Source organism: Leptonychotes weddellii, chromosome 3, assembly GCF_054177405.1.
Source record: "Leptonychotes weddellii isolate Sample4059 chromosome 3, ASM5417740v2, whole genome shotgun sequence".
Classification (NCBI taxonomy): domain Eukaryota; kingdom Metazoa; phylum Chordata; class Mammalia; order Carnivora; family Phocidae; genus Leptonychotes; species Leptonychotes weddellii.
Window position 1 is genome coordinate 80,813,094 of NC_138371.1, and position 16,658 is coordinate 80,829,751.

At 34.5% G+C, this 16,658-nt stretch overlaps 1 protein-coding gene and 1 non-coding gene across 2 annotated transcripts in view; both read left to right on the plus strand.

Annotated features, from left to right (window-relative positions):
- Positions 1–16,658, plus strand: part of LRP1B (LDL receptor related protein 1B) — a 1,719,891-nt gene that overhangs the window by 880,644 nt on the left and 822,589 nt on the right. The window lies entirely within an intron of this gene.
- LOC115942268 (U6 spliceosomal RNA) lies at positions 14,288–14,390 on the plus strand. Its single transcript, XR_004076862.1, has one exon. It is a non-coding gene; the product is annotated as a U6 spliceosomal RNA (small nuclear RNA).

Genomic DNA, 16,658 nt, shown 5'->3' on the forward strand with positions numbered 1-16,658 from the left:
GCCATCTGTCCACAATCAATCTAAATATCTACATGCTCATCTATTATTTATACTACTACTCCCCTCTCTGGGTGACTTCAGCACTCCTAGATGGCATTTAGATTCATAGAAAATTATCTAAACAATAGGCATCTACTTACATTGGCCAGTTTACTAAGTGCTTCAGGAGAGTTATCACTGCCACTTTTCAATCCAAAATTCCTTTCAGGAGTTGCTGATGTGATTAGGCAAGACAACATGGATATGCAAGTTTGTGTTTTAGGGTCTGAGTGAAGTTAGTGGTTCAAAGGCTCACTGAAGGGTATAAATCCATATTAGCTGTCTTATATATGACTCAAGTTATTCTCATTAATTCATTTTGTCTAGAGTCAAATGCTCCAAATTCCTCTCCAGGCCTCTCCTCAAGTAGAGGTTCATGTATGGCATTACCTTTAATCACTGTCTGCTTCAGATACAAATTATATTGTGATTATCCTGGGATTATGAAAGAATAATTTGGAGTGGTTTATGTTCACTACAGACTTTACTGGAAACTTACCCCAAATTGATTCAACTCTCACTCTTTTCTTAGCTCACATCATTCATAATAACACAAATAACTCATAATAATGTAAAACATTCTACATCTTTATTTGCTTTCTTTGCTCTTCTCTCTCGTTTTCACTCGATAAGTTTTCAGTATTTGTTAAGCTTATCTCTAAATTACTGAGTTCACAGTGCTATTTCTAGTAATTATATTTAGTATCTTCCCATCCCTCCGACCCCTCCCTATAAAAGAGATTTCTTCTCTGAATTCTCACTCTGATTAATGATGTCCACTCACATAGATAAAGTAATAGAAAAAAATACTACGTATGACTTAAATTATGAAGGAATTTATTATTTCACTTAAAAATCTAGATATAAGACAGTTCTTATATTGGTTATTTTAGTGGCTCAACAATATTATTAAGGATGTGTGTCCATTTACCTCTTTGTGATGTGATCTTTAGTGTGTGCTTTTCAGGCTAATTCTATTGTTATCATAAATGGCTACTGAAGTTCTAGGGATCCTGTGTAGAAGCAAGATACTCAGTTCAAAATAAAGAAAAGGAAAAAAAGGGTGGGGGGAAAGCATTATATTTTCCTTGGGTGTAGAAGAGCTCCTAAGCAGACATACTTTCATGTCTTCTTGGTCAGAAATGGGGTAGATGCCTACCTGAATGGGACAACAAAAGTGTTTTTTTTTTTTTTTTTTACCACTGGCCTGTGAAAGAAGGACATAGGAGTGAAATCGGGACCAAACTACTATGGAAAAAGAAAAATGGATTAAGAACCAACATCATCTACTACAACCACTGTTGTATGATATTTCTCTCTTCTGTGCAATTCTTTGACCTTTCCTTGTTCTTCCCAGGCACTTAGGGGGGTCTCTTCTAACTTAGCTAAAATTGTTTGGAATATGGACAAATACTTTGTTCCAATTCTTTATTCCCTTTTCTAGGAAAACTCTTCTATTTCCTTTTGGCCAAAGCCATTCACACTCATACCGAGGAATATTTTTTCTTTTCTCTTTTCAAGGCAAATAGCATTTTATTCCCCAGTAACATTTTACAATACAAAGAAGAAGCTGAGGTGGGAGCACTCTGGATAGCAGTCCTAGTATCCTTACTTTTATCTTTAAAGATATACTTTAAGAAACTGATGGTAGCTTTTATTCTATCAGATTTTCCAACACTTTTGGAATCTATGTGAATATTCTAAGCCACTGGGGTAACATTAAGTAAATTATTGTTTCACTTATAAAATGATTCTCAGGTGGCATGAAAGCTCTTATACTCTCTGCCAGAGAATAGTTTGCATACTGGAAGAATCTGTGCCATTATTAGAAAAGAATAATTTTATATTTCCAAGTAGTTTAAAATTATTTCTAATTGTTTCTTACATAGAGTTCTGTGAAAACAAAAAGTCCATATGAGCCGGTGGTACTGCTTTTGAAAATATATGGATGGATTTCCTATATCACTCAGGTGTAATGAGGGCGTCAAAGATAATGATGTGATGTATTCTCTTATGGAGCTTAAAGTATAACAGAGTTATGCATCAAATATCAAATATTACAACCAGAAGATATAGTTACTGTAGTTTACAAAAAAAATACATTCTAAATAACAAACAAAATACTAAGCTGTAATTTATTTGAAGTTTATGAGGTACATAATGGGTCACGCACAAATGTTATTTTCAAAAAATAGAAAATCTTGGTTTGGAAACACCACCACAAGGAAAAGGATAAAAATTAAAAACAATAAAATAAGTACTCGATACCATTTCCCTTGTATATTACCACTCTTTCATATATAACATATATTCAGGATTTTACTGTAGGTTATACAATCATATTCAACTAAAGAAAAAAGAACAAGAAGAAAAAAAAAAACAGCTTTTATGCTAAGTTATATTTTGTTCTGCTTGAGTGCTGAGCCTTGCAGGATATTGATCCAAAATTGATATTTTCGCTTGAGCCAGAATCTTAATGGTTTGACTAGGGAGAAATTGGTCTGGCCTTAGGGTCAAGGTGGATGTTTTACAGTGTCAAGTAGTGTTACTCAAGATTTTTTTTTTTTAATCATGCAAAGGAAAAAGTCAAATGTTGAGGGTATCTGGTCTTCTTTCAGTTTTAGTGAGATAATTGTCTTTCTAAGCACTTGTAAAAATTGTGTTTAGGCAGGAGGCATCACACTTCCTGATTACCAGCTATAAATCATAGTCATCGAAATAGTATGGTACTGGCATTAAAACAGACAAATAAGCCAATGGAACAGAATTGAGAACTGAGAAGTAAACCCAAGCATATACAGTCAACTAATATTTGACAACAGAGCCAAGAATACTCAATGGAAAGAGGTCAGTTTCTTCAATACATTGTACTGAGATAATTGGATAGTCACATATAAAAAGAAGGAAACTAGACTCATATTTTACACCACTCACAAAAATTAACTTGAAATGGGTAAAAAGCTTAAGTGTAAGACTTGAACCCCATGAAATTCCTAGGAGAAAACATAAGAATAAAGCTCTTTGACATGGGTACTGGTAATTAATTTTTGCATATGACATCTAAAGCACAAACAACTAAATAAATAAATAGATAAACAGACCAGTAAGACTATATCGAAGTAAAAAGCTTCTGCACAGCAAAAGAAACCATTAACAAAGTGAAAAGACAACCTGTGGAATGGGAAAAAAAAATATTTGCAAACTTTGTATCTGATAAGGGGCTAATATCCAAAATATATAAGAGCTCACACATCTCAATAGCAAAAAAAAAAAAAAAAAAGAAGAAAAGAAAAAAAAATCAATCTCATTAAAAAATGGGCAAAAGACATGAATAGACTTTTCTCCAAAGAAGACATATGAAGGCCAACCAGGTACATGAAAATATGCTCAACATCACTAGTTATTAGGGAAATGCACATTAACAAAGATATGACCTCATGCCTGTTAGAATGGCCATCATCAAAAAGACAGGAAATAGCAAATTCTCTCATAGATGTGGAGAAAAGGGAACCCTTGTGTAGCACTGATGGGATTGTAAATTGATACAGCTGTTATGGAAGACAATATGGAGGATACTCAAAAATTAAAAATAGAACTACCATATGATACAGTAATTCCACTTCTGGGAATATATCCAAAGGCAATGAAAACACTAACTCAAAAAGATATCTGCACCCCCATGGTCACACTAGCATTATTTACAATAGCCATGACATGGGAAGAACCTAAGTGTCTATCAGCGTATCATTGCATTTTTGTCCAAAGAATTTATGATATACACGTACATGTGTATATATGCACACACACACACACACACACACAGGGTGGAATATTATTCAACCATTAAAGAAAATACAAAGAGGAAATCCTACCATTCGTGACAACATAGATGGACCTTGAAGACATTATAACAAGTGAAATAATCAAAGAAAAACACACTGTATGAACTCACTTACATGTGACATCTAAACAAAAAGTGATAAAACAGACTCCTAAAAAGAGATCAGACTTGTGATTACCAGTGGCAGAAGTTGGAGAAAGGGAGAATTAGAAGAAAGTGGTCAAAACATACAAACTTCCAGTTATAATATAAATAAGTACACATGTACAGCTTGGTGACTATAGCTATTAACTCTAACACCTGATTAGGCAGTTTCTTGCCCATGACACCACCATACTATCGAAGTGGGAGCTTTCAATAAATACTTGCCATTTCTGTCACAGTCTTCTCTTCTAGCTACCAAATATCTATATTCAACCATACATATCTAATCCCATACATAGAATACTACATTTAGGTCAGAGTGGAGGATCTCTATGTGGTGTGTAATCCTTTTCAATATGACCTTTTGTACTTTCTTGTATACAGCAAACTATGAAACAAAGGACAGATACCCACTGTCCCCTCCATACTCTATATAAATGGATGGACTAGACAAACAAACAAAATTATCAGCTAGAAAAGAAGATTGGAGGCACACAGTAGCCAATTGGCATAAAGCAATAATGAAATCCTGCCAGGCAAAGAAGGACCTCCTGCCCTGGTGGTTTGGAAGTCTCTTGTGTAGATGCTGGTTCTTTCCCTATAACATTTCCCCTTGTCCACTGTTCTTTACCTATGCTTCCCCTAGGAGGTTCTTTCTAGTCTGTTGTGTTCAATACATCAATACATCAATGTGTGCTAATACAAAATTGGCAATGGGGAATACTCTCCCCCTGTGGACTCTATATTTCAAAGATTGTTTCTTGTTCCTTTCAAGTTGTTTTAAGGTTTGAAGAGATGAAAAATTGTGTAAGCTAGGCTTATGACTTTTGTGGTTATAAATTCATTGAAAATTAGTAGAATTTTTATTTCTTTGCTTCCCATTACTTTTATATACCAATATCCTCACTAAGTTATATTCTAGAAATAATTATCAAACTCAAATTATTTCTTTGTACCTTACACTCTTGGTTTTCTCTTTCAGTCTGTTGGTGGTCACTTTGAGGCCTGAAAACAATGCTTCAGTGGAAAGCAAACACCTTTTGTTTGAAGGTGAAATTTTTCTGTTTAATTGGGAAGTCTTAATTGACTTTTGTTGCTCAAAGACATTTTCAGTATTTTTTCTTACTATTCAGGCCCTAGAAACAATTTGCTTTCCAAACCTGGGAGGCCTCAGTTTTGCACTTGGTCTGTTCCCTTTCAGTCTTTGCTATCAACCAGCCAATTTTAACTTATACTTTTTTTTTTTAATAATATCTTCCTGAAGTAAGCATGCAGTAACTAATACAACCACTACTATTATAATTTTAAACTTCTTTCTTTAAATCCACAGGCTCAAAATGCATTTCTTCCCCAATATACTTATCAAGATATTACAAATGACATTTTTATTAAGTATATTTAACCTTTGGTATTTTCAGTCCTGAACAATAATTATGTTGATGCTGCTGCCTTAACCATGAAACCAATGTTACGTATTTTAAATTTTTATTAAGATAGTTCTGTACTTGTGCTACTAACTTTTGAATTTATTAGGGTAACACTCACTGCTATAAATTTTAGTGGATAGCACAGTAGAAATTTCATTTATTTGTTTTCTGTTTTATTGCTCAAGATAGAGTCCAATGCATGTGTTCTTAGCTATCAGGCAGCTTTTCTCCATGTGATGATTCAAAGACAGAGACTTCTTTCATCTTATGGTTCCCATATCCTTTAGGGCCTGAAAATCCCTTGATTTTTTTTTCCTTATTTTTTAAATTTAAATTCAATTAATTAATATATAATGTATTATTGGTTTCAGAGGTAGAGGTCAGTGATTCATCAGTCTTATATAACGCCCAGTACTCATTACATCACATGCCCTCCTTAATGTCCAGCACCCAGCTACCCTATCCCCCACCCCCCTCACTTCCAGAAACCCTCAGTTTGTTTCCTATGATTAAGAGTCTCTTATGGTTTATCTACCTCTCTGATTTCTTCTTGTTTTAATTTTTCCTCTCTTCCCATATGATCCTCTGTTTTGTTTCTTAAATTCCACATATGAATGAGGTCATATGATAATTGTGTTTCTCTGATTGACTTATTTCGCTTAGCATAATACCCTCTAGTTCCATCCACTTCATTGTGAATGGCAAAATTTCTTTTTTTGATGGCTGAGTAGTATTCCATTGTGTATATATATCACATCTTATTTATCCGTTCACCTGTCAATGGACATCTGGGCCCTTTCCATAGTTTGTCTATTATGGACATTGCTGCTATATACATTGGGGTGCAGGTGCCCTTTCGGATCACTACATTTGTATCTTTGGGGGTAAATACCCAGTACTGCAATTGCTACTAGGGTAGGGTAGCTTTATTTTCAACTTTTTGAAGAATCTCCATACTGTTTTCCAGAGTGGCTGCACCAGCTTGCATTCCCACCAACAGTGTAGGAGGGTTCCCCTTTCTCCACATCCTCACCAACATCTGTCATTTCATGACTTGTGAATTTTAGCCATTCTGACTGGTGTGAGGTGGTATCTCATTGTGGTTTTGATTTGGATTTCCCTGATGCCGAGTGATGTTGAACATTTTTTCATGTGTCTGTTGGCTATTTTTTTTTTTTAAGATTTTATTTATTTATTTGACAGAGAGAGAGACACAGCGAGAGAGGGAACACATGCAGGGTAAGTGGGAGAGGGAGAAGCAGGCTTCCCACCTAGCAGGGAGCCCGATGCGGGGCTCGATCCCAGGACCCTGGGATCATGACCTGAGCCAAAGGCAGACGCTTAACGACTGAGCCACCCAGGCGCCCCTCTGTTGGCCATTTGTATGTCTTCTTTGGAGAAATGTCTGTTCATATCTTCTGCCCATTTCTTGATTGGATTGTTTGTTCTTTAGTGTTGACTTTGATAAGTTCTTTATAGATTTTGGATACTAGCCCTTTATCTGGTAAGACATTTGTAAATATCTTATCCCAGAGAATCCTCTGATTTTTGACCAGAGAGAGAAAAGGCACATCTGCCTTTTTTCTTTTTTCTATTTCTAGCTCAGTAGCAACCTTTGTTATTTCAGTTCCTTCATAGTTAGTGACATCTAGTCACTTGGTCACATCTAAAGGTAAGTGGTTAGAAAATATGGTTTCGGTCAACCCCTCCACATTTTGGAAAGGGAATGGCATGAACTATGAGCTTCTGGTCACAGATGACTGTCTCTGCCACTATAACCACTATCTGATTTTATTATTATTATTATTATTATTGTCTTTTGGTTATTAACAAATTAAATGCAGAAGAAGATAGCATGTCAAAAACTTTGTTTCTGAAAGGTATTTTAAATTGAGTGGGTTCATGTTTTGCCAGTGTTTTTTATACTCCCCTGAATGTTCAGATTTCAGGTTTATCATTTTACCTTGAATGAGTTATTTTCATTAGGTATATATTTCCTCTTGAGACATTCACAAATACACATAATCTATTAAAAGTTGCTTGGCAAACATATAATCAGAGAAACAAGTATATTATACCCTGGCCAGTAAATGAAATAACAGGCATCTCCATATTAGGGCAATTTCTCTAAATAATGGTGCAAAATTCCTAGAACCTAAACACCCTCTTCTCTGGAAAGTCTAGAAACACCATGAACTTTCTCCACTCTATTTCCAACTTTTTAGATGTTCTAATGATAATTATTCTTCTATTTGTGCTTCCTAAGATCTCACTACTACTACCAGCCCATAGAAGACCTTATTTTCCAGACTTGCTATCTTGGATTTTATTTGATATGCACTAAGCTTGTATCTATTATTTATTTTTTGTTTTCTTGTTTGTTTTGGAGCATACTTTGAATAAATGTAATGTTTACAGAAATTCAATCTGAGAGTGGAGGACAAAATGGATTATTGGTAGGGGTAACACCAGAGGCAGAAGAGAAAGAGAAGACAGTTGAAACAGTGTAAATATAGTATAATAATGATCAGTATGTTTTCTAATACTTTAGACACTGACAAAAATCTTAACTCTACGTGCTTAAATGATAAGTGAATTCATTTTCTCACTTAGAGGAAGTCCAGAGGAGAGCAAGCCTGGTTGGGATCCAGGCTTGGTTGTATCTGAGCTTGGTTGAATTGACACCTCGATGACATCATTAGAGAGCCACATCCCTTCCATATCTCTGCTCTGCCATCCACAACTACATCCTTTTTCCCCATGGTCATAAGGTTGCTGCCAGTAGCAACTGAGGAAAATTGTTTACTTATTCTCATGCAGCAGGAAAAAGAAAGAAATCTGACCCCTTAAAATGTACTACAAATCTATTACTTCAATTTGAGTGGGCTAAATAAGGTTGCTTTCTCACACCAGGAGCAGTCTCAGTTGCTGGGAGAATACCATGTGATGTTTGGATTTGTATTAATCAGAGTCCACCCCAAGATCTGGAAGTGTATTCAATTTCCCCCAGTTGTGTGGGATTTGGTGGTGGTGAAGGAGCAGGATGGGGAGGGGAATGCAGAATGATGGCTGTCTGAACATAATCAAGTTTCTGTTTGGGAAAAGAACTGGAAGAAGCCAAACAGATAATTTCAGTGAGAATGGGAGAGAGATGTATTATCGATTCAGTGCCATGGGAATATTTGCTGTGGAATCCAAATTACTGTACTTGAGAGCGAATCATGTTCTTCATGATGGATATTTGGAGGTTCTTTATCAAAACCCTGCAAATACTAGATAAGGATGGTAATGGAGATGATAATGATGATGATGACAAAGATGACAGTGAAAACTGCATTGATAACACCTATGATGATTTAACAAGGCAATTATTCAAACTGTGGCTACCAGTCATGTGTTTTTGTTTTTGTTTTTGTTTTTTTTGATGCTGAAGCATGCTAAATTTAGACAGAAAGCCCTAGTTTAGTACATAGGAAGAGATATTTTAGGGATCTATAGTGACTTCCTGATGAATAAGACAAACATAGGTTTAGATGATTGAAGATAGGGAAATTCTTAGTGAGAAATAGAACTAGCTGCTGGAAACTCTGCCTTCCTTAAATGCTCTTACTCTTTGGATCTCTGTCTGCTTCTATTATTCAAAAGACAAGTACCTGGATAAGATAAGCAGAATAATACATACATTTGAGGTTGCTTAGTAAAGATATTTTTTAAGCCATGCCTGGTTTTTATTTTTTATTTTTTATTTTTTAATTTTTTGTATAGTCATCTCATACACTAGATTTCACTTATCAGACTACTTAATATTGCATGATTTAAAAAACAGTTTTAAGTATATTTTATTAAAATTAATAAAGATGAATAATAGTGAATAACTCAAAAAACTTATTTGTTTTGTAATCTATAGGATTAACAGCTAAAGTATGATAATTGTGATTAAAGCCAAAATCCCATTTTTCTTAAATTAAATAAGAATATTTATTTTAGTCAATGATATTACAAGTAAATTTAGAGGATCAAAGTCTCTGCCTTAAACACTTGTAATTAATAGTATTTTTAAAAACTTATATCTGAGCTATGGCATTTTCTGGGAGGTAGTTTTATTAAAGATTTGAATTGGAAAGAGATTTATGTTACATATTTTTCATAGTAATATTCTTAGTGTTCATAATGTAGAAGCATATATATGCTGAGACAAATTATAATGTGATACTTTATGGAGCATCCTGCTCTGCCCCTTTGTCCTGCTTGAATTGATGCTGAATACATCACATGGAATTCATATAGTGAGCTCATCTGTGCTATGTGAACTTGTCCATGATGGGGGTGATTTTATTGAACATGTTCTCATAGATGATCTCAACTACCCCAGAACCTCAAGTCACTCTATCATCATTTACCTAAAGACTAAACTATCTGACTGTTGCATATAGAGTCAACTAACTACTTTTGCATTATCTGTCTTGTTTCCTTTATGTTTAGTATTACATCAGAATGTGAATTTGCCGTTCTGATAGAGACCATTTTTTTGAGAGACAAAGAAAGAAAGAAATTAATATCAACGTTACTGACTGTTTACTTTGGCCAGTCATTGTTCTAAGCACTCCCTGTGCATTGATCAATTTAATCTTCACAGTATCTTGTGAGGTAATTAATACCTTTATCTTCTTGTACAGATGAGGCTTGGAGAGGTAAATTACTTGCCCATAGTCAAAGAGCCAGGAAGTGTTGCAGTCAGGGCTCAGACTCAAGCAACCTGCACCCTTATCCACTACACTATACCTGTAATGAGTCAGCTTTAAGCTGAGAGGAGGGGTGTTAAGATGAGGAATTTGGGGGTTTGTGGGGAGCTACCATTCATGCACAAGACTGGGTACTCAGTGCTGAGGAAAATGGCAATTGGGGATATGCAGTGTGGCAATTTTGTACCTTAACATGGGATGCCTGTAAGTTTGCATGTGTGTTAGTTCCATGAAGATAAATAGAAATGACACATTGGATTTGTTCTGAAAATTTAAAGGAAGTAACTATAAGCCATTATGAAAAAGAAAAAAACAAAAAACAAAAAACTACAGAGAGAGCAGAAAGATCAGTGGTTACCAGGGATTGGGGCAGGGGATTAAGGGAGGATGAACAGGTAGAATAAAGATAATTTTTAGGGCAGTGAAACTGTTCCATAGGATACTGTAATGGTGAATAGGTGTCATTATGCATTTGCCAAAACCCATATAACTAACTGTACAATACAAAGAGTGAACCCTAATGTAAAGTATGGACTTCAGTTAATAACAATGCGATAGTATTGTTTCATTAATTGTAACAAGTGTAACACACTAATATAAAACAGAAGAAACCATGACTGAGGAAGAAAGGGGATGTATGGGAGCTTTATATCTGCTCAATTTTCTATAAACCTGAGGCTCCAAAAATGAAGCCTGTTCATTTTTTGAAAAAGGAAGGAAAAAGAAACTATTTGTAAGTTATCATATGACTGTAATTGTGAATCAGTCAGGAAATGGGTGACTCGTTTCAGAATAATTGTATCTTTTCTTCATTCATGTTGACATCCAAGACTTCCATACTCTCACTCAGGTACAAATTCCAAAAATGCCTTAATGCTGTGCTCTCTGTACACCATTAAGCTATGAATTCTGGATGAGCCCAAGTCTACTTGCCTCAGTTCCTCTGTGAATAGGAAAGAAACACCTTTTGAATGCATCATTAACTCTTGTAAAGCCACAGGGACACAACTGAAGAGTGGTTGAGTGGTTTCCCTAAATGTATAACTTACAAGGAAGGAAAAGAGAAATCTCCCCAGCATCTTTTAGCATGATTATAATGATGGGCCCGATTTTCCCATGCATAATCAGCCTTTGTTCATAGGCTGGCATTTGAAGGGAGTATTTACTCCAGATTTTAAAAATGAAAGAGCTTGTATGGGCTGAGAAAAAAAGAAGTGGGTAAATACTAACATTTATCGTGGAGGTGGAAACTACTTCCCCTACACTTTTCTCACCATTCAAGTCACAGTGTGAAGGAAATAGCTTTCAAAATTGAGATGGCCAATGGATCCATAACTGTGCTTTCTCCACACTGTTAAAGCTCAGTGTGGGTCTTGCTGGCGAGGCAAACAGTAAGGGAGACATCACAGGATGCAGGGTTATTAGAGAAAGCAGGAGAGATTCACATTTCTGTCACAACTAAGGTCTAGCTGACTCACCCATGCATGAGAAATGCTTCTTCTCGGCTCATTTTCTAGAGTTGGTGGCTTGATTGACCCCCCCAAAAAGCAGTTTTTTATTCAGAAATGACTTATGTGAAGCTAATGATCATTATCTACCATTTCAGAATTACAGGGTTTGCTTGGGCCTCATACCTCTTCATAAGAATACAGGAGATTTTTTTTTTTTAATTATTTATTTATTTATTTTTATTTATTTTTTTTTTAAAGATTTTTTATTTAGTTATTTGACCGAGAAAGACACAGTGAGAGAGGGAACACAAGCAGGGGGAGCGGGAGAGGGAGAAGTAGGCTTCCTGCTGAACAGGGAGCCCGATGCGGGGCTCGATCCCGGGAGACTGGGATCATGACCTGAGCTGAAGGCAGAAGCTTAGCCACTGAGCCACCCAGGCGCCCCTACAGGAGATTTTTTAAAGATATCACAATTTTAGAAGAAAAGATATAAATCCACACCATGGAATAAGTTTTGCTATATACTTATTAGATAGGAATAAGAATATATAAACATATTCATAAATGGTATATAGGCACTCTATAATTAAGAGTTTGTATAATTGGTAACTAAACTCCATCATGAATATAAGGTTAATAACCTGGGTAGTAACACTTTTTGTCTGTTAGGATTTTGATTATATTGGGGGGCGGTGGGTAGGAGGGAGTGGTATCTTTTTCTATGCCAATCTGTGTCCAAATACTGTTCTCACTTGCACATTTGAATCAGGTTGATGTTGGACTTGTTGCTTCCTGTTATCAATTTTGATACGTTAAGTGATGAAATTTCAAACTTTTGTCCTTAGAAAGGACAGATTCTCTTTTTTACTACCTAACAACTATAATTCTGTTGCTACTCTTCTTGTAATGTCTGTTTCTACATGCTACTGTACTATGCAATGCAGGATTAATGATAATGCAGTTCTCCTCAAACACTGACTTCAGTTATTTATGGCTATCCCAGAAAACTGTGTAATATAAGCCACTGGTGTAGCTTTGGAAAACCTCCAGTGATTTGAAATGAGGGGAAACACAAAAATGTCAAGATTAATTACTAATCAGAAGGTTTTTTTCTTCCTAAACCTACATATACTCCATATTTTACAAACAACTTTGTACTATTAAGGGTATTTATAACAAAATATCATTGAGTACTATGTAGATTATGATTACTAATTTGCTTTAGCTGTCATGCGTTTACTCTGTCATGCTCTTTTATAAGCCATTAGCTTATATCATTCGCTTAGTCTTCACAAAAGCCTGTATTTATCTATCCATTATACAGATCAGGAGACTGAGGTGGGTAGAGAAAAGCACTTGCTAAATGTCACACGTTTACTAATTAATGAAGTAAAGATTTAAACTCAGAAAATATTGCTGTAGCATTCCTGATTAGTAATAAATTTCTGAACAGAAGCAATCCTATTAAATGAAGACTATATGGATAAAATTCGCTATTTTTATAAGAAAGACTATTACTGTTATTATTACAGTTATTTATTGTAATTATTTTCTCTAGTGTCCTTTTCTCTTTTGACAGTCTGAACTGCAAAATTCTGTCTATAATTTGGTAGTTCGGGATTTTAAATTTCAATAGTGATTAAGTGTGATTGTTTAATAGTTCACTGTCTTACACAGTGCACTTCACTACTCTAGGTAACTGACTCATTTTCTTTCTAAGCATAGTTATAATAGAAACCACTGCTTCACTTTCTAGCAGATGGAGAGCAATCTTGTTTTAATGCACATCATTTACAATAGATACAAGCTGTCAGACAACTTCTGGTAAAATAGGATGCTGAATCAGACATTTATTTTTAGTGGCAATTGTTGACACATAGACTAGCCCACCCAAATGAAAGTATGCCGTATCACTTGGCTCTATCAATAAAATATGCTGTAATAGTCTTTGTCATTTTTCATTTTAGATTTCTGCTTTAGACTTCCTACTATACACCATGATTTCCATCACTTCTCTTCAAGCAGCTTGTTGTCTTAAAACCATTATACTTTATCTTCATAGTTATATCTTAGTTTTTGTTTCTATTCTTTGTTAAGAATCATCAAAACCCAGTAGTTTTAAGTAGTTACATTCATATTTCTAAAAAATGTGCTCTAGAATCCAATAGATTTAGATTTGAATCCCAGCATAGCTCTTTATGGACTGAATGGAAAATGTGTTTTAATTACTGAAAATCCTCCACTTTTTAATTTTATAATATTTCTATCGAAGATTATTATAAGAATCAAATGAGTTAACGTTTCTAAAGTGATTATAATTTACCATATGTATTATTAACTTTAATTCACTAATATGAGCCATCAAATAAATAATGAAAGCCCCCAACAAAAACAGATTTTAAAAAGTGAAGGAGCTGAATTAACACTTATATGACAATATTGGTCATATAACAGCTTTGTCTGTTCCACTTAGTTAATGTCTATTTTGTATAGTTTTAGTATTTTAATACTGCTACTGGAAAGAAGAAAGGAAGAAACATTGACATTTATTATATGCACAATGCCTCTTTTGGTTAATTCATGTAGATGTGATATTTGGAAAATATAATGGGAGCTAGATTTGGGTAAAATTAAAAATGCTAAGTGTATACTTTAGTTGCACATATATTAAAAATGGAACAATACAAAGATTACCCTAACTCCTACATAAGGATGACATGTGAAGCATTTTATATTCCATATTTTTAGAAAAATATATATTTTATATGTTTTTTGTGTATTTGGTGATAAAGCAAGTATGGTAAAATTATAATAAATGGGGATTCAGGGTGAAAAGTTTATGAGAGTCTTTTGTATTATTTTTATGACTTTTCTACAAGTCTCAAATTATTTAAAAATTAAAAAATAATATCTTGGGAAATAAAAAAGTAAAAATAAAGTTGCAATCAGTCTTTTATTTTATTTTTTTTCAGTCTTTTAGTATGTTTCAACTAGATCTGGATGAACCCTTATGGGATAGGTACTTTTGAAGTATAGAGGTTTCATGTTTTATGTGTATTACATTTTAAGTTTTAGATTTGCTAGTTGTACTCTACAATATAATAATGTATTTTCTAAAATCCTTTTTTTAAGTTGTTAAAAAGCCATGAGCTTACTTGATACATCTTATAAAAACAAATTATTAAGAGTGCTATTTATTTTTTACTCTAGTGCAACCAATAAGTACTTTCATACATAGATACACTCATAAATACAAATTATGATAAGTGCGATAAACAATGTATAATTGTCAAGATTGACAGAGAATACATTAGTTAAATTAGTTGGTCAGTGAAAGTCTCACTGAGGAGATGACATTTAAAATGTTACTTAAAGGATAAGACAAGAAAATTAGGGAAAGTGGTAATGTCGACAGGGAGCACAAGGAGCATTGCAGAGAGAGACCAAGTCTGATACCTTGCAGAGGAAGAGAGTGGAGCATGTTTGAGAAACTGGGAAAAGGGCAGTGTGGTTGGAGTACAATAACCAAGGAGATGAGTGGCTCAAATGAATGTGAAGAGAGAGGGTGGGGCTGTATCGTCTAGACCCTTGAAAGCCACACTGGAAGATTTTAAGCCAAAAAGTCAGTTGGCCAGATATACAATCTAGAAAGCTCAGTTATTGTGAAATATGTTGTGTGTGTGTTGTGGGGCAAAATGGGAATGGAAAGATTAGTGAAGAGCCTATTTCAGTAGCTTAAGATGGGTAACAGTTGCTTGGACTAGAGTAATACCTGCATAAATGGAGGAAACATCATTTTGTGATATATTATGTGTATATATTTTGAATGTATTATGGGTGGAAGAAATTTACTTTATTACAAATAGCTGCAGCTTAGGAGCACCTGGGGGGCTCATTCAGTTAAGTGTCTGCCTTTGGCTCAGGTCATGATCTCAGGGTCCTGGGACTGAGCCCCATGTCAGGCTCTCTGCCCAGTGGGGAGTCTGCTTCTCCCTCACACTCTCACTCTGCTCTCCCTCCCTCTTTTTCTCTCTCTCAAATAAATAAATAAAACAAAAAAAACCCCAAAAACAAAACAAATAGCTATGGCTTAAGACTTCAACTGAAACCATGGTAATAACAATGGCATACTTAACATTTAAGAAAATATTAGAATCTCGCTATAATGAACATTATGTTAACTAAGACTTCTAACTAAAAATGATTATTTTTAAATGAGTGAGAATTTAATCATTATTATTATAATCACAAATTATGTGAAACTTTTAATTTCTTATTTTCCTTTATAAACTCATTTAAATGGATATAACTTACTGAGAATGTGCTATTGTTCTTATTTTCTTAATGGTTCAATTATACTTAAAATGATTAACAACATAATTTCATATTATGTTGGTAGAGGATGATGATGCACTTCTTAAATGAACAAAATAATAATAAGTGAATAATTAATTTGTAAATCCTGGGTATTGTGAGCTTGTAGGAGGTAAATGTATATCTAAAAGATGATGAAAATTATTAGCTAATGTTATTTGTAATCATGATATTCCATGGGGATTAGTGACCTTACTTATCATAATTGTAATAGTATAAACATTTAATCAATGCTATCAATATTTCATCACCAAAGAGTTAATGGAGAAAAGACAACCAAAAAATAGAGAAAACAAAACAAGAGAGTTGGTGATGTGGAGGGTATAACATCGTATATTGGGAAGAGCCCTGGCTTAAGTCAAAAGATTTGGCTTCCAGTTCTGGATTCAGGGAACCTTGGTTAATTCATCACTGATGATTTGTAAGGTTTTCCGAATTCATAACTGATGATTTGTAAGGTTTTCTTTCAACTCCCCAATTCTGTGCTTTTTCTGAAATACAAAGGATTAGAGCCCTCTGGCTACTTTTATTTAAGTGTTCTTGTTCATTCCACATTCTCTCTGCATAATAACTTGTTTTAAAAATCAGAACTTTGGGCGCCTGGGTGGCTCAGTTGGTTAAGCGACTGCCTTCGGCTCAG